We start from the raw sequence: 26255 nt of genomic DNA on the forward strand, positions 1-26255 counted from the left end.
CCTTCCCCTGTAAACACCCCTGACTGCCTGTACATCTTTCTCCTGTATCACCCCTGACTGACTGCACTCCTTCTCTTTTTTAATGCCTAACTGGCTGATCCACATCTTCCCTATATCACCCCTGACTGACTGAGCACCTCCTCTATATCACTACTGACTAACTGCATTTCCTTCCCCTGTACACCCCTGACTGACAGAGCCCATTCTCCTCTTGTATCACCCCTGACTAACAAGGCCCCTTCTACATCTGTATCACCCCTGACTGAGCCCCCTCTCTCCATATCAGCCCTGACTGACTGCATCCCATCCCCCTGTATCACTTCTGACTGAGCCCCTTCTCCCCCGGCATCCCCGCTGACTGAGCCCCTTTTCTGACTGTATCACACCTGACTTGGCCTCCTCCCTCCATATCACCCATGACTGACTGCGCCCCCTTCTCCTGTATTTTCCCTGACTGACTGCATCCTCTTTCACAGTATCACAACTGACTGACTGAGCCCCTTCTTCCCCTGTATCACGCTTGACTGACTATGGTTTTCTTCACCCACCATTAATAGAATAAGAGCCTTCGTAAAATGTTATGGCCTTATAGGTGGCAGAGACATTTCTGTAAAAAATGTATGGGGGATGTGATTGAAAGCTCTTTTTTTATATCACTGCAATGTCACACATAACTGCTTTTGGGCCCCCACTACTATTAGTACATATAGCATGTACATTCACATAATGCATTTGCTGCAGAATTTCTGTATTTTTTTTTTTAACAAACTGCCAACAAGGCAGAAAAGTCACGAAGCGGACTTGGGTAAGGTCCAGTGTGAGCCAAAACAAACAACAACAATGATTACACCACAACAAACAGTTGGTAGATCAGGGACACTTTAACAACGGAGGGCCCTAGGACTAGTGAGAGGGAAGATGGACACCTCCTCCACTTACAGTTAGGTCCAGAAATATTTGGACAGTGACACAATTTTCGCGAGTTGGGCTCTGCATGCCACCACATTGGATTTAAAATGAAATCTCTACAACAGAATTCAAGTGCAGATTGTAACGTTTAATTTGAAGGTTTGAACAAAAATATCTGATAGAAATTGTAGGAATTGTACACATTTCTTTACAAACACTCCACATTTTAGGAGGTCAAAAGTAATTGGACAAATAAACCAAACCCAAACAAAATATTTTTATTTTCAATATTTTGTTGCGAATCCTTTGGAGGCAATCACTGCCTTAAGTCTGGAACCCATGGACATCACCAAACGCTGGGTTTCCTCCTTCTTAATGCTTTGCCAGGCCTTTACAGCCACAGCCTTCAGGTCTTGCTTGTTTGTGGATCTTTCCGTCTTAAGTCTGGATTTAAGCAAGTGAAATGCATGCTCAATTGGGTTAAGATCTGATGATTGACTTGGCCATTGCAGAATGTTCCACTTTTTTGCACTCATGAACTCCTGGGTAGCTTTGGCTGTATGCTTGGGGTCATTGTCCATCTGTACTATGAAGCGCTGTCCGATCAACTTTGCAGCATTTGGCTGAATCTGGGCTGAAAGTATATCCCGGTACACTTCAGAATTCATCCGGCTACTCTTGTCTGCTGTTATGTCATCAATAAACACAAGTGACCCAGTGCCATTGAAAGCCATGCATGCCCATGCCATCACGTTGCCTCCACCATGTTTTACAGAGGATGTGGTGTGCCTTGGATCATGTGCCGTTCCCTTTCTTCTCCAAACTTTTTTCTTCCCATCATTCTGGTACAGGTTGATCTTGGTCTCATCTGTCCATAGAATACTTTTCCAGAACTGAGCTGGCTTCATGAGGTGTTTTTCAGCAAATTTAACTCTGGCCTGTCTATTTTTGGAATTGATGAATGGTTTGCATCTAGATGTGAACCCTTTGTATTTACTTTCATGGAGTCTTCTCTTTACTGTTGACTTAGAGACAGATACACCTACTTCACTGAGAGTGTTCTGGACTTCAGTTGATGTTGTGAACGGGTTCTTCTTCACCAAAGAAAGTATGCAGCGATCATCCACCACTGTTGTCATCCGTCCACGCCCAGGCCTTTTTGAGTTCCCAAGCTCACCAGTCAATTCCTTTTTTCTCAGAATGTACCCGACTGTTGATTTTGCTACTCCAAGCATGTCTGCTATCTCTCTGATGGATTTTTCCTTTTTTTTCAGCCTCAGGATGTTCTGCTTCACCTCAATTGAGAGTTCCTTAGACCGCATGTTGTCTGGTCACAGCAACAGCTTCCAAATGCAAAACCACACACCTGTAATCAACCCCAGACCTTTTAACTACTTCATTGATTACAGGTTAACGAGGGAGACGCCTTCAGAGTTAATTGCAGCCCTTAGAGTCCCTTGTCCAATTACTTTTGGTCCCTTGAAAAAGAGGAGGCTATGCATTACAGAGCTATGATTCCTAAACCCTTTCTCCGATTTGGATGTGAAAACTCTCATATTGCAGCTGGGAGTGTGCACTTTCAGCCCATATTATATATATAATTGTATTTCTGAACATGTTTTTGTAAACAGCTAAAATAACAAAACTTGTGTCACTGTCCAAATATTTCTGGACCTAACTGTACCTGCCACTGTGCCCTGCACTCCTAACCAGTCTCTTTACAGGTTCCTCACCTGTCTCTGAGCTCTGAGCCTGAAGCTCTGAAAAGACCCTACAATAGTCCCTGGCTAGGGAGTGGGCAGGTGAGGGATGCTAGCCCCGCCGCTGCAATGAAACAACATACCAGGGAAAGAAGACAGACAGGAGTAAAACACTACAACAAACTGCTGCAATCAGCACCAAGCCTGCAGCCACCCCAGCAGCTTCAAGAGAGGGTTATAACAGCTCCTTCCTGGCTCAGCATCCAAATGGCAGAGAGAATAACCAGCACCCTCTTGTGGTAGCAGGCGGTATATAAAGGGGCTGTGAGTGGTCCCACACCGGAAAGACCTGAGCTGGTAATTGGCCTGCTTGCTGGCCAGGAATACTGACATTAACCCTACAACTGCCAAAAGAATGGAAAACCTATTTAATATTGAGGGTCAAGAAGGAAAACTACTCTCAAGTCTTGAATCTGTCACTAGTCTCATAATGCAGAGGGACAGCTGTGACAAGAACCTTGTCTTCTTGTGAACGTCCACTTTGAAGCTTACTCTCTCATTAACAGACATTACATTATCCTGTTGTCAATGTACATCACTATGAAATAAAAAAATATGAATTAAAAACAAATGTCAATCACTGCTCCATCCTCAAGATTGTAGATGTGTTTAGGACCAGAAGGCCACATACCATTCTGACCAACTTCCAAGTCACTAATATTCGAAGCCTGAGTCTAGTGACTTGCAAAAAATGCTTTCCATTGTTGCAAAGTGAATATATACTGTATAAACCCCGTTGTGTTGTTCTAAATAATAACATGCACGATTAACATTGCTATGTTATGCATCACAGCATCTTTTACAACGTCAGTATTTCAACACATGCATGAGTGACCGGGACTCCAGCAAACTTCAAGACTATTGAACCACATGAGATTTAGTGTTCTTCTCCAATCCCTATGTTAAATAAAATAGGGCTGGCAAAATTAGCAGCAGTGGCACTTACCATGAATTATAAATCACGCTGTGTTCTTGCCTTCCATTCTGTAATAATGCTGCCTTTTTGCAACTAAAGCAGAAAAGCAGCCATCATCTCATGATAAGAGCATAATGAGCTGTTCTATTAAGAAAACTCGAGTTAGCTGTCTCATATTTCTACGGTGTTATTATGAAATTAGGTCAATTCATCAGTAGCATTTTCAATAAATAGGTTACAAATATATGTGAAGCTATGTGAAAGAATTACCAAGGCTATTTAAAGGGAATGTTTTATATTGTTATACTGTATTAATGCAGCCATGACTCTTTGCTCATTTACATAATGCTTTATATTATTTGCATTCTATTTATTTATATTATTTTGGGTTTGTGACAATTGTTTTAAATCGAATGACGGACTTATATTTTCTTTTGCCCAGATTTAAAACACCTTTTCTTTTTAACCATCACATATGGATTTTGCACACAATGCGCTTGAAATTACAAGGGAGATGAAGAAGAAAAATTTTTATTGTAACCAAAAATGTACACAATATTACATACAGGTTCATCTCAATAAATTAGAATATCATCAAAAAGTTAAAGGGAACCAATCATCAGGATTTTCGTGTATAAGCTGCAGCCAGTGCAGTACTGGCACTATCATGCACAGTGTGTACATACCATCAGGGGGCAGCTCGGGTGTTTAGTCAGTGAAATCCAACTTTATAAAGTTTGAAATTTCGTGCACTTTTTGATTGACGTGTGCACCTCTGCAGATAATGTCCGGGCGGGTTATGCAGGAGTTCCCCGCCCCCCCACCAGCCTGTTCCTCCCTCTCTCCTGATGTCCGGGCGGGTTATGCACGTGTTCCCCGCCCCCCGCGCCGCCTGTTCCTCCCTCCCTCCCTCTGGCTGTATGTAAATATCTAATCTTCAGAAACATGGCGCCGGAGTGGGCCTCTGCGCATAGCGCTTATCTCCGGCGCCATGTTTCTGAAGCCCGCATTACACAGCTTGGTGTCTGCAGACTGCAGAACAGCTGATCGGAGGACGCGATCAGCTGTAGCTATGATGACGTGCCGCCTCAGGACACCGGGCCAGGACAGCAGCCTGCCAGCGACATCGGGGGTCAGGTGAGGTAAGTTCACAATGGACTCACATGACCCCGTGACGGCAGTGCTGCGAGACCCGGTCACGGTAGTGATATCGCGTCCTCCGATCAGCTGTTCTGCAGTCTGCAGACACCAAGCTGTAATGCGGGCTTCAGAAACATGGCGCCGGAGATAAGCGCTATGCGCAGAGGCCCACTCCGGCGCCATGTTTCTGAAGATTAGATATTTACATACAGCCAGAGGGAGGGAGGGAGGAACAGGCAGCGCGGGGGGGCGGGGAACACGTGCATAACCCGCCCGGACATCAGGAGAGAGGGAGGAACAGGCTGGTGGGGGGGCGGGGAACTCCTGCATAACCCGCCCGGACATTAGGAGAGAGGTGCACACGTCAATCAAAAAGGGCACGAAATTTCAAACTTTATAAAGATGAATTTCACTGACTAAACACCCGAGCTGCACCCCAATGGTATGTACACACTGTGCATGATAGTGCCAGTACTGCACTGGCTGCAGCTTATACACCAAAATCCTGATGATTGGTTCCCTTTAATTTATGTCAGTAATTTAATACAAAAAGGGAAACACAAATATATAATTAATGCCTTAATAATTATTAACTACCTCATAGCACTTGACACTTTATATGTATATGTACTATCATCATTGTATGGTTGAATAATTGGTTTTGGAGTTTTTTAGGCTTAATTATGTGATATGTGATGAGTCTTCTATTTTTTTATACATAAAGCCTTAAGGGCCCGTCACACGCAACGACGTATCTAACGATATATCGCCGGGGTCACGGATTCCGTAACGCACATCCGGCATCATTAGCGACGTCGTTGCGTGTGATACGCACGAACGACCGTTAACGATGGAAAATACTCACCTTATCGTCCATCATTGACACGTCGTTCATTTTTAAAAAATCGTTGATTGTTGAGCACGCAGGTTGTTCGTCGTTCCCGAGGCAGCACACATCACTACGTGTGACACCCTGGGAACGACGAACTACAGCTTACCTGCGGCCGCCGGCAATATGGAAGGAAGGAGGTGGGTGGGATGTTACGTCCCGCTCATCTCCGCCCCTCCGTTTCTATTGGGCGGCCGCTTAGTGACGCCGCTGTGACGCCGCACAACCGCCCCTTAGAAAGGAGGCGGTTCGCTGGCAACAGCGACGTCGCTAGGCAGGTAAGTCCGTGTAACGGCTCCTAACGATATTGTGCGCCACGGGCAGCTATTTGCCCGTGACACACAAACGACGGGGGCGGGTGCTTTAACCAGTGTTATCGTTAGCGATATCGCTGCGTGTAACACCCCCTTTACATTGACACAACACTATTTTCCTTTCTATATATGTCCATATAGTCTGAGAATCCAATTTGTGAAATGTTTTTTTCAGGTATTGTAAAAACTTTATAGAGAAAAGAACAAAAACCGCTGCCACTGCAGAGACAAGCCTGAATATATCCTCCTGTTAATGTCCTTTAGTCCGGCACGGATTACAGCAGCAAGCTGAGAAGGTAATGGAACAGAACAATGGAAAAGATCCAGCTGGACTCCAAGGCGATGAATAAAAATGCTTCTTTATTTGTAACTTGGTTAAAAATAAATATCCATATTCCAAATGAAAACACCGGCTTGTGCACACTGATGAATGGCAGATGTATACCACAACGCGTTTCGACGCGTCTCAGGTGACCTGAGGAAGGCGTTCCGCCGAAACGCGTTGTAGTATACATCTGCCATTCGTCAGTGTGCACAAGCCGGTGTTTTCATTTGGAATATGGATATTTATTTTTAACCAAGTTACAAATAAAGAAGCATTTTTATTCATCCCCTTGGAGTCCAGCTGGATCTTTTCCATTGTTCTGTAAAAACTTTATGACGCCCTGTTTTTTCCAGAAAACTTATTTGTCATTTAATGTAATAAAGTTTATAAGTAATTGTTAGACCTTTCTTTGCTTTTTCTTCCTTGGGTTTTATGTTGTAATCTGGATGGTCTTATTATCCATCAACCCCTGCACTCAGGTTCCTATATTAGTACCATTATATACCGTACATTTGAATTGTTTTGTGTGTGCCGACACAGTTTATTTTTCTTGAATACTTTTGTCCTACTGTCTCAATGTTGTGCATACTGGTCGACTCACTTGGTTATGTATACAGCTTTTTCTTCAACTTTACCCACAAGTGTTCGACTAGGTTGAGGTCTCGGGACTATGAGGGCCAATGCAGCACCTCTACTTTATTGTCATTGAAACATTTCTTTGCCATTCTCGACATATGTTTCTGGCCATTGTGCTGCTGGAACACTCTCTCATCCTTTTCATACCCAGAGTACTTGAGTGTACGAAGTAACTCGTCTTGTAGGATGCTCACATATAGTGCAACATTGGGACCACCATTGATTCTGGTCAAGTATTCAATGACTATGGCAGTTAAACAACCCCATATCTTCAGGCTTCCTACACCGAATTTGAGAGTTTCTTCAACGTCTCGATCCGTTATCCCCTTTTTGTCTTGTTTCTTCCAGACTCATTTTCACCCATCTGAACCTAGTCTATTTACTTTCATCTCATTACTCAAAATCATCCATTTCCAATCTTCTACTGTCAAATTTTCATACTTTTTGCAAACTCGAGCTGACACTTCTATTGACAATATTGAAGCCGAGGATTCTTTACCTTTATTCGGACCACCAGTCCAGACATGTGTAATGTGTGTTGTATGGTGATTGCATGGACATCTATGATTCAACTATTATGAAGCATACGAGTCACTTCCACTGCCGAGTTTGTCACGTCAGAACTGATAGATCTTGATGAGCCAACTTGTTGACTTTGTTTTTTGCCTGGACGTCCACCGCTTGACTTTTGAATGGATAAACAGACTTCATTTCATATTCTTCCCACTGTCATGGCACTCACATGATGCATTTTCCCATTTTTCTTGGCCGAAAGGACTGCTGTTGATGAGCCGGATGATGCGGTTTCTCTTTTCTTGGGAAATCTTCATGGCTGCTCCTTGATGCTAACCAGTGACCTTTCACTTGGGAATCAACCTAATAAAATACTGAGCTATTAGGGAATGTGAGAACGGGTTGTAATTTGTAGTGTATAGGAAGAGAAAGAGATTTTTTCCACCACAAGGAGCAAAACAGTAACAATGCAGTGACATGACAAGAATCTGCATAACTAATCATATTCTTTATAGTTGCAAGTCAAATTTATGTATGAGATAGCCAAGATGATTGTCTATAAAATGAAGGTAGGCTCACTTTCAAAGCTGAAGAGGATGGTGAGATAACGAGCCTGAAAGTCATAAGTTCAAAACATTGTTGTTACTTTTTGCTCGTCAGTGTAGGTGATATTGTGACTTCTGGTAGTATCACCTATGTAATGTGTATACAGCAGTCACACTATAACCTACTTAATTTGTATACAGCAATCTATATACATAATAAAGTTGATACTGCTACTGCTGTATATACATTACATAGGTGATATTGTGACTGCTGTATTTATATTATGTAGGCGATACTATCACTGCTGTATGTACATTTTGTAGGTGATATTGTGGCTACTGTAAATACATTATATAGATGATACTGTGACTACTGTATATACATTATGTAGTTGATCCTGTGACTGCTATATATACATTATGTAGGTTATAGTGCCAGCAGTCGCAGTAACCCCTACTTTAAGTACATACAGCAGTGGCAGTAACACCTTTATAATGTACATAGACTGCTGTATATACACTATGCAGATGATACTGAGATGACTGTATTTACATTAGATAAGTGATACTGCAATTTCTGTATATATGTTATGTAGGTGATACTGTGACTGCTAGAAGTAACCGCTACATAATGTATATACAGCAGTCACAGTATCATCTAGATCATATAAATACAGCATTATCACCTACATAATGTACAGATGCATTTCCATAAATTAGAATATCATCACAAAGTTAATTTATTTCAGTAATTCAATACAAAAAGGGAAACACATTATACAGTATAGTCATTACAAACAGAGTGATCTATTTCAAGTGTTTATGTCTGTTAATGTTGATGATTACGGCTTACAGCCAATGAAAACCCAAAAGTCATCTCAGAAAATTAGAATATTATATAAGATCAACTGCAAAAATGATTTTAATTTCAGAAATATTGGCCTCCTGAAAAAGATGTACAGTAAATGCCCTCAATACACATAGTCCAAAACTAGTTCTTGCTGTTGTAATTGTTCATTGGATCCTAACATCGACTTTAAAAGTGGATGTAATTTTTAAACTTTCAATACATTTTTGGATTTTAAATATGACCGTGATGTGACTTCTGGATATCCTATGTGAACTGACCTACTGTATGTGAGTGCATGCCTGCTCTTCTATATCCGTGCACCTTCAGCCGAGTGACCTCCAGAGGATTGGGTGAGCTGGATCTATTTTTTTCCTGAGTGTAATTCTCAGTATCTGTATTATTCTGTATATATACACTGCACAGTACCATTTTCTCAAGTTCTGTATACTGGGTGTAATTCTCAGTATCTGTATAATTCTGTATATATGCACTGCGCAGTACAACTTCTCCAGTTCTGTATACTGGATGTAATTCTCAGTATTTGTATAATTCTGGATATATGCACTGCGCAGTACGACTTCTCCAGTTCTGTATACTGGATGTAATTCTCAGTATCTGTACTATTCTGTATATATGCACTGCACAGTACCACGTTTCCTATCCTGTATACTGGGAGTAATTCTCAGTATTTGTATTATTCTGTGTATATATACACTGCGCAGTACAACTTCTCCAGTTCTGTATACTGGATGTAATCCTCAGTATCTGTACTATTCTGTCTATATGCCCTGCACAGTACTACTTTTCCTATCCTGTATACTGGGAGTAATTCTCAGTATTTGTATTATTCTGTGTATATATACACTGCACAGTACTACTTTTTTCTGTTCTGTAAACTGGGTGTAATTTTGCGTGTATATGTATTATTTTGTATATTCAGTCTCCACTCATCCACAATGATTGACAGCTTCAGCTTGTACTGAGCATTGTGAGATCTCAGCTGCAGGGAGGAGACACTGAGGAGCAAGGTAGGTGGAGACTGACTTTAAGCTTCAAAGAGGATTATAATGTCATTCTGATATGGACAAAAAAAAAAACCTCGTACTCCTGGTGCACCAGCCTTATTAAGCCCAAATAATCTATTATAACATATGTAGCTTTCACTGTGACATCTGGTGGTAAATCAGTTTTAAAGCATCATCTTTACTACAAGTTTCTTGTTTATCTAAACAGGAATCCGAGTCTAATGTGGACTCAGAAAATAGAAGCTCAGATAGTGAAGAGTAAAAAATAAGAAATTTTATTGAAACATTAAAATATCATATAATATAAAATGACAGCAAAGGTGCCTAGAAAGACTAGGGACATGGATGTATGCCATCTAATAAGTAAGAATCAATACCTATGTTAGTATAGCAATCAAAACTAAGCTGTAATGAAGGTAATAATATGTGTTATATAGATACAATAAGTAAAGTATGGTGCAATTTAGAGTGCAACCAAGTATAGATAAGAATAACACTGGTATATAAACGGTGGCTGCTACATATTATTAGAAATCAATTGTTGATATTGTCAGAGTAGCAATGATAGGCAAGTTGTAGTCACCACAGAAATATATATAATACTCATCTGTGCTAGGTAGAGCTAAATTAAGTGCTAATAAAAGTGCTACAAAAATAGTTAAGTAAAGAGTGTTACCTTAAGATATTAAATGTGAACTGGTAAAGTGAATGGAACCACATCCCTCCACCCCAAGGCACATTTCACCCTGCTTCTTGATGTATTTCAATAAAATTTTTAACTCGACACCTTCCAAACTTCTATTTTCTAAGCCCACATTAGACTTAGATTCCGGATTACACTTACCATACCTATTGAATCTTGGTGAATTGAACATATATTCATAATATCTTCAACACTTTTGTGTTACGTTTCTTGTTTAAACCTGCACCACATAAATGCCGGTAAGCAAAATATTGTGTCTATTACAAGTAACACTGCAGGGTCACTGACAACTGGTGAGAAGCAGGTCTCCTGGAACACACGGAAAGCATTGAACAAAAAACTCAGAGCAGCAGGGTGCAAAGTTTTATTGTTGTTAGATTACAGGAAAATGGTTATGCAGCTATAAGCAATTCTGTCATAGAGAAATTGTAAAATCCATAAAGAAATCTCTTTGGTCTCTGGTAGGGGACATATCCACCGACACATTGAACATGTGAGAATAATTAAAACTGAAGAAGGAAAGAGAGCGCTAACACAACATCTGGCCCTTGTTCATCTAGGACCCCCTGGTGTGTGCAGGTAATTGAATTGGTTATCTGCTGGGAAACAGACAGAAGGTCTGCAAGTCTGTATATCCAGAGCTTGGAAAGTGTAGAATGTATCACCTCAGAAGTTCAAAGGAACCAACCAGACTCTTTGGGTCAGGGATAAATATTGGGCTTTGTATCAATCTGATATTTATGAGAGATACATTTTCTGCTTCATGATCCCGAGGGGAAGAACATGCATACTTTGTGATCCATCGGTTAGATGGATGATATTATCCATGCCATGTTTCATCTCTATTGAAAGGTAAAACCATGATAAGAAACATGACCGTGATATTTTGCACCTAGGACCTCCAGGGGTGAATATATCCTGAAAGTTGTGTATCTCTTAATTTTCTAGAGACTGACGTCACATCCCTTTACTAGTCCTGTTATGAGTCACCAGAGAGAAGGTTTGTGAGTTTGACTTGTGTTAATAATTGCAAATGCCAAATTATGATTTTTGTGCAATGCCACGAAGACACACTGCTGTTTAGGATTGTACCATGTTTCATTGGAATTCTTCCCTTCATAAATCTGAAAAATTTCCGTGAGGCAGCTTTAGCCCTTTTCTTTTATTTATCCATTTTATTTTATGTAATGTATTGTTTTGTCATCTTTGTAACATTTTTTGTATATTTTTATAAACACTCCCTATTTTTCAGACTAACTGTATAAAATGTAATAGCTTAATTCCTCTTGCTCCATAAATTACATCCCTGAAGCCATAAGCTATCTGTAATATCAGTCTATCTCTGAATTATGTTTGTACTTATCAATAAAAGACTTTGTACCCTATAGCCTGAGACAGTGTGTTCATTCAACACCTGTTATTTCCTGACATCCTTTGTTCTCCTGGAAAGACAAAGTTAATCCCCTTGGTGTCTGAGAACGGTGCCAAGGAAGGGGACTAAATCATAAATGCCTGGAAGTACTTATCTCTTAAGTGAACCTACAATGAAGAAAGAGAGCTTTATTCCCTTTTTTAATGTTTGACGTCCTATCTCAAGAAATCCTGTAAATACGAGTAGCCTGATCCAGATCTATACTATCAGTGCAAGCTGTCCAGTTGCAAAGGAGCCAAAAAAGTTAAGGAGCCAACTTCCACCTCCAAAGATGGTGGAATTATGCATTATGATGAACTATTAGACTGCAAAGGGCAAATATATTGTTTTGTACAGGTTCCTCTACTCTACGCCATTGCCTCGTGAACTAATAATTCTGGAGTATTTTTTCTTGAAACTTTGGAGGAAAGTTCTCAAAAGGGAAGTTTAAGTATTTTTTCCATTTTTCTGAGTCTGAATTGTTATTATTTAAAATATAAAACATCTGTTTAAAACTATTTCTCCACACTTACTCATGTAGAATTGCCAATTTTTAGTGACTTTTTAAAAAGTTGCAATTCATAAATCTGGCTTGGAGTTTTTTTCAAGTACGCTACCATGTTCACTTTGACACCCAATTTTCCAAATCTTAGGGGGCTTCACAATTTTTTTTACGCAAAATATGGTGCAAAATGTTTAACACATTTCAGTTTGCATTAAGCTGTTCCACTGTTTTTCCTCTTCAATGTCTTTAGATAAATTTCCAGTTGGATGTCTCCAGTTGTGGATTTGTCCACGGTTCCCTCTAAGCTGCGAACTCTGCAAATGATAAAGTTAAAAAACACCAAACTCTGAAAGAGCAGAAGTATCTGTAATTAGGCTCATTGACTTCATTGTTATGCTATTTTAAAATCTTTCCTTTCTTTTGTTCCTTTCTGACTTTGCAGGGACACTGGATGTGTCCCACCATTATTAATCAGTGGTTTCAGTGCCAGAATGTGAAAAAGTAAGATGATGAAGGTTACCCCGGGAGTCTCGCCTTCCATCCACCAGGGATCTCTGTTGGCACTTGCAAAAAGACTCTTTGGTAAATCCAGTGGCGTAGTTAATTCCCGGGGACAATCAAAAGCATGTGGATGTTTGCGCGTGTTTTGAAAAACAGTCACAGGATTTGAGGGTACGATTTCAACAGAGGGGGTATAGTAACCGCGATATAAAGAAGGGTTACCTTGGGGCCAGGCACACTCCAAGAGAACATCTATTATTTAAAGCAGCCAATTTAGGGAAATTGAAAAAGCAAGGTAATGAGATTAGGTTCATATCGACATTTAACTGCCAATGGAATAAAATGAGAGATTGTCTAAAGAAACATTGGGCGATTTTAAAGACAGAGAAGATCTTAGCCCAAAATGTCTCAGAAATTCCCCTAATGACACCTCATCGTGGGAAAAATCTCAAAGATATTCTTGTTGACAGTCATTATGTGGCACAGGTGACCAATCCATTCCTTGCACAACAACCAATAAGGAGAAAAGGCTGCTTTACTTGTGGAGAGTGCCTGGCATGTAAGGATAATAACCTAGTCCAGGGAACAGATTTTCGATCGGCAGATGGCAACAGGTATTTCAAGATCCAGAAATATATAACCTGCAAGAGTTCCTTTGTTATATATCTTGCTACATGTCCCTGCCCGAAGCTGTATGTGGGGTTGACGTCTAGACAGCTTCGGGTGAGGACAAGGGAACATGTCCGAGATATCCGTAATTCAAGACAGGTGATTGATGATACAACCCTCAGGACAATCCCGAGGCATTTTCAAAACCTTCCATGGTTGTGATGCATCTGGATTGAAACTAAAGGGTATTGATGTCTTGCACTGTGGCATTAGAGGGGGTGACTTGAAAAAACAACTGGCACAATTAGAGTGCCGATGGATTGTCACCCTTGGTACTATGACACCAAATGGGCTTAATGAAAAACTCAGTTTCGCCTCTTTCTTGTAGAAAGTCAGGAGTAGTATAATCTTTATGGTGTTTTTTGATTCAATTTTAATTGTGTTTGTTTTGTTCTCTTTGTTTTTAAAGTGACTACTCATCATATGGATCTATACCCGTGGTGTTGTATGGTGCTGAGGTCTGCTGAATATCAAACTCCACATGAACCTTATTCATCTCTTGGTGGACTCACAATTATATCTCAATTAATTATTTAATAGTATATATGAATATATGTATAGCATTGTCTTTTGACTATGGTTATGGTCTCATTTTATGATACTTGAGGTTTGTTTTTTCTCATGTGATGAGTCGCACCCCAGGACCGCGGGTGAACTGATCCCATAATGGGGTGACTCACTAGCCACACGTGGACATGGAAATAAATAATTTGGTAATAAATAATGGAATTGTTTTCCGATTGGATCTACGTGTGTCTCTTTGTGATGATATCTCATACTACATATCCTCTTATGTGCGATTTCCGTGCGTTATTTTTACCCTATACTTGTATGGGGATCGCACGGGACGTACAATTTTATGAGATGGGATGTTTTCCCTTGCGGCCCATATGTAGGTGCAATCTCTTATATGTGTCGGCGTGTGTGTGTGCTTATGCGCGCACAGACAGTGGAGATTATGATTTAATTATTGCATGAGAATTTTCTGTCTATTTTTGAAAAAGACATAGATACTTATTTGTCATACTCTTTTTTAGACAGTGAGTCTTCCCATATATATAAAAATCTTTTTGTATGATCACCTAGAATATAATGAGGTCTTGTGGATTGAAAAATTATACGAACTGTTGCTATCTGTCAGCCTTTTTGTATCCGCCTGTGCTGTATGCATGTCTGTGCGCGCGCTCTTTGACACTTCTCCCCGGGTGTATGCACCTCGCGGCCTCCTATTGCCCAATGCGCATGCCCGCTGACGTCATTGGGAGAATTCTCCCTGGGCTTGCGCAGTAGGGCTGGAGAGCTGCGGTTTGCTATGCACAGATACCGGGGGCTGCTCACTGCGCGTGCGCCATCCCGGCGTGCGCACATCACCTGCGGATTAATATATTAACTACGGGTATTTAAACCTCATGATCTGGGAACGAACGCACTTCCGCCCTTGCCTCCATCGCGCTCAGGAAGCGATAGCGATACGCGTTCGGGACTGGGAGCTACTTTCCTTCCCTCCACCGTCTGTGCCCGTTGCTTCTTTCCTGTCCATATATGGGTAAGCCTTGAATTGTGCCTTTAAGACTGCATTGAATGACTGTATAAGTCTTATACTCTCCCTGGGCAGTTTTTGTTAGTGACTTATTTCCTTACTTGCAAGCAGCAGATTCCCTAAATTGTGTTTCATTAACTAATGGATTTAACTGTTCCTGCTGATATTTTAAATGCAATATGCTTCCTGGTTACATTTAATTGGGCACATACATATACTATTGTGGGGGGCGGTTATAGGTAGAGGTCCTCCTTCTGTATCCTCATATACTCATGAATATTGTATTTTTAATTAACTGTGTGTGTTTTTCTATACCTTTTAATAAAAATTTATATTTTTATGGAAAAAGTACTCCTGTGTTTGTGTGTTGGAGACACATTTCCCTTTTGCAAGTATATAGATGGAGTTTTTCCGGATATTTAATCCTTATTGTGGGGAATAATATGAAATTTATGATAATTACACAATGATTATACATTATTTTTCCCTCTGGTCTTTTGTCTTGTTTATAATGAAGAAAGAGAGCTTTATTCCCTTTTTTAATGTTTGACGTCCTATCTCAAGAAATCCTGTAAATACGAGTAGCCTGATCCAGATCTATACTCTATCAGTGCAAGCTGTCCAGTTGCAAAGGAGCCAAAAAAGTTAAGGAGCCAACTTCCACCTTAAGGGCAAATATATTGTTTTGTACAGGTTCCTCTACTCTACGCCATTGCCTCGTGAACTAATAATTCTGGAGTATTTTTTCTTGAAACATTGGAGGAAAGTTCTCAAAAGGGAAGTTTAAGTATTTTTTCCATTTTTCTGAGTCTGAATTGTTATTATTTAAAATATTAAACTTCTGTTTAAAACTATTTCTCCACACTTACTCATGTAGAATTGCCAATTTTTAGTGACTTTTTAAAAAGTTGCAATTCATAAATCTGGCTTGGAGTTTTTTTCAAGTACGCTACCATGTTCACTTTGACACCCAATTTTCCAAATCTTAGGGGGCTTCACAATTTTTTTTACGCAAAATATGGTGCAAAATGTTTAATACATTTCCGTTTGCATTAAGCTGTTCCACTGTTTTTCCTCTTCAATGTCTTTAGATAAATTTCCAGTTGGATGTCTCCAGTTGTGGATTTGTTCACGGTTCCCTCTAAGCTGCGAACTCTGCAAATGATAAAGTTAAAAAACACCAAACTCTGAAAGAGCAGAAGTATCTGTAATTAGGCTCATTGACTTCATTGTTATGCTATTTTAAAATCTTTCCTTTCTTTTGTTCCTTTCCGACTTTGCAGGGACACTGGATGTGTCCTACCATTATTAATCAGTGGTTTCAGTGCCAGAATGTGAAAAAGTAAGATGATGAAGGTTACCCCGGGAGTCTCGCCTTCCATCCACCAGGGATCTCTGTTGGCACTTGCAAAAAGACTCTTTGGTAAATCCAGTGGCGTAGTTAATTCCCGGGGACAATCAAAAGCATGTGGATGTTTGCGCGTGAGCGCCATCCAAATGTCAAATACTTCATATACTGAAGCATTGTGACTGTCCGAAGTATTGTAGAGGCCTGTTCCAGAGATATTTGTCTAAGAAGAAGAGTGCCTTATTCAGAGACAACTACAGTTGAATGCAGAGTTGAATTCCACAGAAGATTCCCTGAGTGACCCACGAGGAAGGTTCTGACCTATAATCTGCACTCTGAGTTCCAGGCTCATTACCGCTTCTTTCATCCAGCTAAAAGTCAATCGTCCTTCATGCAACCCTGTGACCATGTAAAAATTGGTAAGTCCTGAACTCAGGCCCCCACCACAGAGATCTTGGTGAGTCCATGTACTTGAATCTGGAGTTTGGCGTCATGAGTAGTTAGGTCTGGAGGATACAACTTTATTTTCACGAGCAATATCCTCACAGTAAGAGACTCTGTTCACTTCTTCCTGCAATCGAATCTCCATTTGAGGGGACTCCTTGGTCTGGGGTAAAAAGGGTGGGAGAGAGGTAAGGTAAGTTTGTGAACCTTTGTGTGCACCATTGACGCACCACTAGCTAGTGTACTCATAGATTGACACCGTTTCTTATGGATTTATTTTTTGGCTGCTGCACTAGGTAGAGGGCCAGGTTACATAATTTGTGTAGTCATTGCCTGGGACATCTTAGGTCCATGTTGCTTGTGTAGCACAGGATTTCTGGTCACTTTTGACCAAGTGTGTGTTATCTTTCACTTGTATTATTGTGTGGTACTCGTAGAGTTTTCCCTACAGCCTTAGGCCCCTTTCACACGTCAGTGATTCTGGTATGTTTGTGCCTTTTTTTAAACGTACCAGAATCACTGACATACGCAGACCCATTATAATGAATGGGTCTGCTCACACGTCAGTGATTTTTCACTGCACGTGTCTCCGTGCGGTGTACCCGCGTGTGCGTGATTGCCGCACGGAGACATGTCCATTTTTTTCTGGCATTACTGATGTCCCACGGACCACGCAGTGGTGTGGTCCATGAAACACGTGCCAGAAAAAAACGTGCTTTTAAAATAAAAATCATTTTTACTCACCCGGCGTCCAGCGATGTCCTCGGCAGCCCATGCAGCCTGCTGCTTCTAAGCCGGCTCATTACTGTGGCGCATATTCATGATGCGCGACACAGCCGACCCGGAAGCAGCTGCTGCGGTGGGTCAGCGCCGGCCGGATGCTGCACCGCGGGAGCGATCAGCACCATGGAGAGCGGGAGCGCACACAGGTGAGTTGATTTCTAAGTGCAATCACGGGCCACGGAGAACGGAGCCCGGATTGCACTTGAACAACCCACGTGTGCCGTGATTCACGGCACTCGCAGGGACATGTGCGTGTTTTACACGCCAGGGAAAAACGGCAGTGTTTTTCACTGACGTGTGAAACGGGCCTAAGTAAAGTAAACGTTCCCTGGCACGGTTTGGTCTCATTCTTTGTGTATGGTCTGCTGTACGCTGGGGAGACCGCTCCTGGCACACGAGCTTTACAAGAACACATCCCTAATACAAAGAGAATGGTAACACCCAGCTTCGCATTTTTGTATTTGTATACGTTTTGAGGAGGAAACATTCCATATTGAAAGATTATTAAATAAACCAAGAACAACAAACAAAATATGCGATGACGGCGCCATGGCATGCAAAAGCACTCCGAAGCAACATGTGTGAACAGGAGGACAAGGAGTATACACGCCAAAAAGGTTGTAGAAAATTATTTTATTTATATAATGAATACATCTAATAATGAAAACAAGCAAAACGTGGAAAACAGAATAACAAATACAGAAACCCATATCCACAGTCAATTTCAGCATGTGAATAACCACTGTTAATGAAGCATTATCGGGGGCCAGGGTAGAATAATGAAACGGATTATACACAAATATACAAGGCGGACATAGTAATATATAAATAGTTGACAAAGTGCAATAGTGCAAAAAATAAATTCATACAATGTAAGAATATAATGGTTGTAAGCAAGGTTTACATGGGGTCAAGAGACCAGAAGACCTCCCATAGTGAGTTATTAGCGAACCAATGGCCCTAAATCACACAGTACTGCAGGGGTACCCTTAAAAAAGGGTCTAAGGGCGAATTTTAAAAAAGTCTTTGTGGGGGTAGTCTTAAAAAAGGGGCTGTGAGGGGATTTTAATAAAGACTCTGTGGTGGTACTCTTAAGAAAGGGTCTATGTTTCCCCTCTTCACCAGGTTCTGTGGGGATACTCTTGACAAAGGGTCTAAGGGGAATTTTAATAAAGGCTCTGTGTGGGTACACGTAAAAAAGTGTCTGTGGGGCCACTCTCCATGAGGCTCTGTGGGCAGCACTCTTAATAAAGGCTATATGGGGGTACTCTTAAACAGTGTCTTTCTGGCCACACCAGAGAGAGGCAGTGTAATAATCTGCCTGGCATGCTTTCTATGTATACAGGCCGTTTAATTATCTGCACTTTTTTAATGAGAGTGTTAAATAGGGAACGTAGCCATGGTGCTGCTGGTAGTGGTCTGGGTGCTGCAGGGAGAGGATGTGGTCAATCTGTGCCTGCTCTGCGCCTAAATGAAACACCCTCCTCTGGTGCTTGCACGCAACTGGATGTCCTGCGTAATTTATTAGGGCAGATTACAGCTGCAAAAATGGTGAAGCCAGAACGTGTGGATTTTACATTGGATGGCTGAGAGTGTGTTTAGTTCCTTTGGTTTGTCTTCCACTCGGTCCCCTGCTGAAAGCGCAGAGATTTCACCTGTGGCCCCTGGGCATATGTCCTACACCTCACCCCCTAGCAAATCAGGCAAGCAGTCTGAGCTTCAAGTTATGCAGCAGTCACTTTAGCTTTTGATGACTCTGCTGGCTTTGGTTCCATGGGACATCCCTCTGACCCTGCCCCAGAGGTGGCATCAGGGCCAGCTCCAGGTTTTTGTGGGCCCCGGGCGGAAGAGTCCCAGTGGGCCCCATAAACACGCAGACACACACACATACACAGATACGTACATATACATATTTAAAGACAAACTCACAAAATACATATAAACAGACAAATCTATACTGACATACATAGATACACATCATACATGCCTACAGACAGACACACACAGCTCTGCTGCATACAGACACACACACTGCTCTGCTGCATACATACAGAGACACACACACACTGCTCTGCTGCATACATACGGACAGACACACACACACTGCTGCTGCATACGTATATACAGACACACACATACTGCTCGCTGCATACATGCATACAGACACAGCTCTGCTGCATACATAGACACACACATAGCTCTGCTGCATACATACAGACACACACACAGCTCTGCTGCATACATACAGACACACACTGCTCTGCTGCATACATACAGACACACTCACACTGCTCCGGCGGCTTTTCCTCTTTTGAAAAAGCCGGCCGCCGATTATTCAATCTCATATTCATTGCTTCCCCCGCCCACCAGTGCCTATGATTGGTTGAAGTCAGACCCGCCCGCACGCTGAGTCAGCTGTCTCACTGCAACCAATCACAGCCGCCAGTGGGTGGGTCTATATCGTGCAGTAAAATAAATAAATAAATAAATAATAAAAAAAAAATGGCGTGCGGTCCCCCCCAATTTTGATACCAGCCAAGGTAAAGCCACACGGCTGAAGGCTGGTATTCTCAGAATGGGGAGCCCCACATTATGGGGAGCACCCCAGTCTACAAATATCAGCCAGCAGCCGCCCGGAATTGCCGCATCCATTAGATGAGACAGTCTCGGGACTCAACCCGGCTCATCTCGAATTGCCCTGGTGTGGTGGCAATCGAGGTAATAAGGAGTTAATGGCAGCAGCCCATAGCTGCCACTAAGTCCTAGGTTAATCATGGCAGGTGTCTCCCCGAGATACCTTCCATGATTAACCTGTAAGTGAAAGTAAATAAACATATACACCCGAAAAAATCCTTTATTTGGAATAAAAGACAAAAAAATCACACTCTCTTTCACCACTTTATTAAAATCCCCAAATACCCCTCCAGGTCCGACGTAATCCACACGAGGTCCCGCATCCTGCTCTGCTACATAAAGCTGACAGGAGCTGCAGTAGAACACCGCCGCTCCTGTGAGCTCCACGCAGCAACTGAAGTGAATCGCGCTGTCAGCGGGGACGTCACTGAGGTAATGTCTGCGTGTGTGCGGCGATAATGGGTTCCGGTAGTGCCGGTGTGTGTGCGGTGATGATGAGGGCTGTAGTGTCGGGATGTGTGCGATGATGTCGGGGTGTGTGCGGTGAAGATGTGTGCGGTAATGTCGGGAAGTGTGCGGTGAAGATGTGGGCGGTAATGTCGGGATGTATGCGGTAATGTCGGGATGTGTGCGGTGATGTCGGGATGTGTGCGGTGATGTCGGGATGTGTGCGGTGATGTCGGGATGTGTGCGGTGATGTCGGGATGTGTGCGGTGATGTCGGGATGTGTGCGGTGATGTCAGGATGTGTACGGTAATGTCGGGATGTGTGTGGAGATGTCGGGATGTGTGCGGTAATGTCGGGATGTGTGCGGTGATGTCGGGATGTGTGCGGTGATGTCGGGATGTGTGCGGTGATGTCGGGATGTGTGCGGTGATGTCGGGATGTGTGCGGTGATGTCGGGATGTGTGCGGTGATGTCAGGATGTGTGCGGTGATGTCAGGATGTGTGCGGTGATGTCAGGATGTGTACGGTAATGTCGGGATGTGTGTGGAGATGTCGGGATGTGTGCGGTAATGTCGGGATGTGTGCGGTGATGTCGGGATGTGTGCGGTGATGTCGGGATGTGTGCGGTGATGTCGGGATGTGTGCGGTGATGTCGGGATGTGTGCGGTGATGTCGGGATGTGTGCGGTGATGTCGGGATGTGTGCGGTGATGTCGGGATGTGTGCGGTGATGTCGGGATGTGTGCGGTGATGTCAGGATGTGTACGGTAATGTCGGGATGTGTGCGGTGATATCGGGATGTGTGAGGTAATGTCGGGATGTGTGCGGTGATGTCAGGATGTGTGCGGTAATGATGAGGGCTCTCTCTCGGCTAAAGAAAACTTAACGCAATGTGGCCTTTATTATCACACTTTTTGCAACGCAAGTGTGAAACTAGCTAAGGGACGGCAGCCACAGTTTCCTGCTAAGGACTGGGTCCCCGGAACTCGGCCCGGAGGCAGCAGAACTGAAGGAGAGTGGGCAGGGCCCGGGGGCAGCTGAAGTGACGAGGCCGAGTGGGCCCCCCCAGCTCTCCAGGGCCCCGGCATTTTCCCGGGTATGCCGGGTGCTGACGCCGGCCCTGGGTGGCATAAATTGATTAAATTGATGCCCAACCACTTGTTGAAGCTAAAGTAAGAGCACAGTGGCCGCCCTCTAAGCAGCTGCTAGTGCCCACCATAGTGACAGACTGAGCACACTGAAGGCAGCTCAAAGGAGATCCCTTGCATTGCAGTTCTTCAGGCAATGTGCTGACAACAAGACACAAATGGTTTGTATCCTGTGCAATAAGAGTCTGAAGTGAGGCATAAATGTTCTTAACCTGAGCACCACCTGCATGACGAAGCATCTAAATGCAAAGCACGAGCTGCAGTGGAGTACACACCTGAAAAACCATGAGAGACTTGAGGCTCTTCCTTCTCCCTCTTATGGTGCGGTGTCAGCAACAGAGCCACCTGGCTCTACGCAAAGAGATGTGACAGCACCACCTACAGTGACACAGAGAATCTCCACACCGTCCAATGGAAGCATTCAGCACTCCATCCCCCAAACACTAGAGAGAAAGAGGAAGTACCCACTTACCCACCCACAAGCCCTGGTCCTGATTGGCAGCATTTCTAAATTACTGGCCTGCCATAACAATTGATAGAGACAGATACTTTTAAAAATGTTATGGCGGTGGCTGTCCCACAGTACAGGGTTCCCAGCTGACGCTATTTTTCCAGGTGGGCCATCTATGCCTGGCACAAACAAGCTGCTGGCAAAATCTGGTGTGCACTGCACAACGTCATCAGTGGCAAGGTCCACATAACCATGATAGTGGATAGTAGCAGCTTGGCCTGAGCAGAAAGGGCTTTGGTGTATGTCCTACCACAACAGAAGATTGCTGGACGTTTCTCCATGTTGCCTCCCCTTGCTAATCTGCTTCCTCCACTGCCTCCTCAGTCAGTGTAAGGCTATGTGCGCACTAGAAAAGTGATTTTTCTCAAGAAAATTTCTTGAGAAACTTCTGGGAGTTGAAGATTACCGCACCTGCGGTAAAAAAACGCTCCAATTCCGCGGGAAAAACGCATGCATTTTTGCCGCGGATTTGCCACGGTTTTACCGCGGTTTTGCCGCGGTTTTTCTGCAGGTTGGTCCCTGCGGTTTTTTTATGCTGTAACTACTGAAATAAATAATATAGATAATAGATAGATAATCGATAGACAGATAATGGATAGAGGGAAAGATGGATAGATGAATAGATAGAAAGATAGATAGATAGATGAGAAAGACCTATTTAATGTCCCACCTCCCTGCATTTTCTAACCTGACACTCTTTAGTGACTTTCATGTGGCACTAAAGGGTGCCTAGCCTTGTATTTAGCCATAAAATAAATAAATAATTAAAAATAAAACCACGTGAGGTCCCCCCATCTTTTGTAGCCAGCTAGGGTAAAGCAGACGGCTGCAGCCTGCAGACCACAGCTGGCAGCTTCACCTTGGCTGGTAATCCAAAACAGAGGGCACCCCACGCTGTTATTTTACATTAAATAAATAATTTAAAACAAAAAACGTGGGGTCCCCCCCAAATTGGATCACCAGCCAAGGTAAAGCGGACAGCTGTGGTCTGATATTCTCAGACTAGGGAGGTCTACTGTTATTGGACACTCCCCAGTCTAAAAATAGCAGGCTGCAGCCGCCCCAGAAGTGGCGCATCCATTAGATGTGCCAATCCTGGCGCTTCTCCCCAACTCATCCCGTTGCCCTAGTGCGTTGGCAAACGAGGTAATATATGGGGTTAATGCCAGATGTGTAATGTCACCTGGCATCAAGCCCTGGGGTTAGTGAAGTCACGCGTCTATCAGATACCTAACATCACCAACCCAGTCAGTAAGAAGTAAAAAATAGACAACAAAAAAAGTTTTATTTGAAAAAACACTCCCCACATTCCCTCTTTCACCAATTTATTGAAAAGAACAATCAATTCCATGTCCAGCGTAATCCAATAAGGGGGGATCCCACGACGATCCATACCATAGTCACTGTCCCATTCAATGAAGAACAGAATGTTCCCCATTGGCTGGGAGAGCAATGCAGTGACCTGAGCTAACATCAATAGGTCAGCCCAGGTCACTGCAGGAGATGACGAGCGCTGCTGTCAGGAGGATAGATGAGATCATTACCTGCTGTGATGATCTCCTGTAGTCCTGCCATCAGCGCTGTCACTGCCTTCTATGCCCGCCGCGTTGTCAGTAGTATCTCGAGAGGCAGTGACGACTCACCGCTAGTGACAGTCTCGGGCCGCTCGCGAGACGGGCATAGACAGCAGTGACCGCGGTGACGTCAGAAGGCAGGAGATCGTCACAGCAGGAAATGATCTAATCTTACCTCCTGACAGCAGCGCTCGGCATCCCCGCGGCTGCACGCGCTGCTGTGTGTCAGTGGCTGCCTGCGCCGCAGCGTGACAAGCTGCTGACACTGCGGGCAGAGACTGACACACTGCAGGGCAGGCAGCGGCGGGGCTGCAGCGGGACACAGACTGCACGGGCACCCGCCGGACATCACACGGAAGTGCTTCTGTGCGGCGTCCAGGGAGTGTGACGTCTGTGTTTACTCCGCTCCGCTTCCTCTTCTGTCATAATGACATCACTTCCTGCAAAACCGCAGGCAGCGATGTACATTACCGCAGGTAAATCGCGGCTATACTGGGGGTATACCGCACATCATTTGCTACCTGCGGTATACCCCCGGAATTTCGCGATTACATTACAGTGAATGGAGTGAAATACCGGGGGTATACCGCAGGTACCTGCGGAAAAGAAATGACATGCACATTTTCTCAAGAAATTTTCTCAAGAAAATCTTCACAAAGAATTTTCTTGAGAAAAAAACGCAGTGTGCACACAGCTACTTTTTTTCCCATAGGTTTTGCGTGGGAATGTCTGCAGAAAGATTGCAAACATTTCTCAAGAAATTTCTGCAGCAAAACCGCGGGTAAATCCGCAGGTAAAACGGCCTAGTGCGCACATAGCCTAACACCTGCACAGCCAACTTCAGCAGAACCAGGGGGAAAAGACAGCAGGCTGTTCTGAAACTCGTCTATTTGGGGGAAAAATCTCATACTGCGCAGGAGCTGTGGATAGAGATCAAACCTGGTGGTGTGCGATAATGGGCAAAATCTCATAGCATTTCTCAGTGTAGCCGAATTTACGTAAATTCCTTCTTTGGTGCATGTGCTGAATTTGGTGGTGCAGAATTTCCTGAAAAACAACCCGAGATGTCAGAGCTGTTGGAGAAAATGTGAGCCGTCTGATCTCACCCTGCTGCTGCTCACCTGTCTGTGCTGCAGTGTAACTTCTGCCTTCCCACTCACTGCCTCAAGGAAGGGCCGGAGCGGAAAATGAGCAGAGGCCCACATGACAGGGGTTGGTCCATGAGGGAATGGAGGAGTAGCTTTAAGGGAAGGAGATGGGGGAGGGGCATGTGACATGGGGTGGGTGTAATACATAGAAAAGTGCGGGAAGAGGAGCCATTTTAGGGTGCCTCAATAACTGGCGTCCCGCCCACCCACCCAATTTTTCAAGGGGTTTGTTTAAAGGTCATATATTAAAAAAAACCCAAAACATTATATGAACTTTTGGTTTGTTGGTGGGTTTATTTTGGGGGATTCATGTCACAGTGGTCGTGTCGGTGGGGTCCTTAGAGTTGGTAAAGTTAAAAGGGGCGGAGTTATTTGGATAATTCCCTCCCGGATGGAATTGGGGTATTGGGGGATTTGGATGGGGGTGTGCCCTGGGAGCCGGTATTTATGGTATTTACACATTGTGGGCCACTTATTGTGGCATGGTGCCCTTGAGCTGGGGGGGTTCATGGCTAAAATAGAGATGGTATGTGCCAGATCTGGTAGCTTCAAGAACCTCCCCCCAATTGTCAGTTATTTAATTGGTTATTGTTATTTATGTTAATAAAATGGCCGCTGTGGCCAAATTTATCCAACAGAAGTTGTGTTGTGTTTATTTATATAGATAAGTAAGTGGGGAGGAGGGGTATGGAACGGAATATGGAAGGAATGGAGGAATTGGGCCATACACTGTCATGCGATGTACCCACAAGGTGGAACTCCACCTTGCATATTCTGGAGTGACTGTGCAAGCAGGAGGCATGTAAGAGTAGATTTTCATTCAATGATGGATGAGGTGGTGACATATGAGGCAGTGGAGGAGAAACAGGGACCATTATCAGGCCAGTCAACCACACATGGCTTAGAGTGTGGGTTCCTGTTCCAACAGTGGCCATTACACAACTGTCCAGCTAGAGGACAGTTTTTGAGAATGAGGAGGAGGATGAGAAGGAGAGACTGTGTTCACAGAAGGGTGGCACTCAAAGCAGTTCACAGCATCATTGGAGCATGGCTGTTGTTATACAGAGG

Source organism: Anomaloglossus baeobatrachus, chromosome 2, assembly GCF_048569485.1.
Source record: "Anomaloglossus baeobatrachus isolate aAnoBae1 chromosome 2, aAnoBae1.hap1, whole genome shotgun sequence".
Classification (NCBI taxonomy): Eukaryota; Metazoa; Chordata; class Amphibia; order Anura; family Aromobatidae; genus Anomaloglossus; species Anomaloglossus baeobatrachus.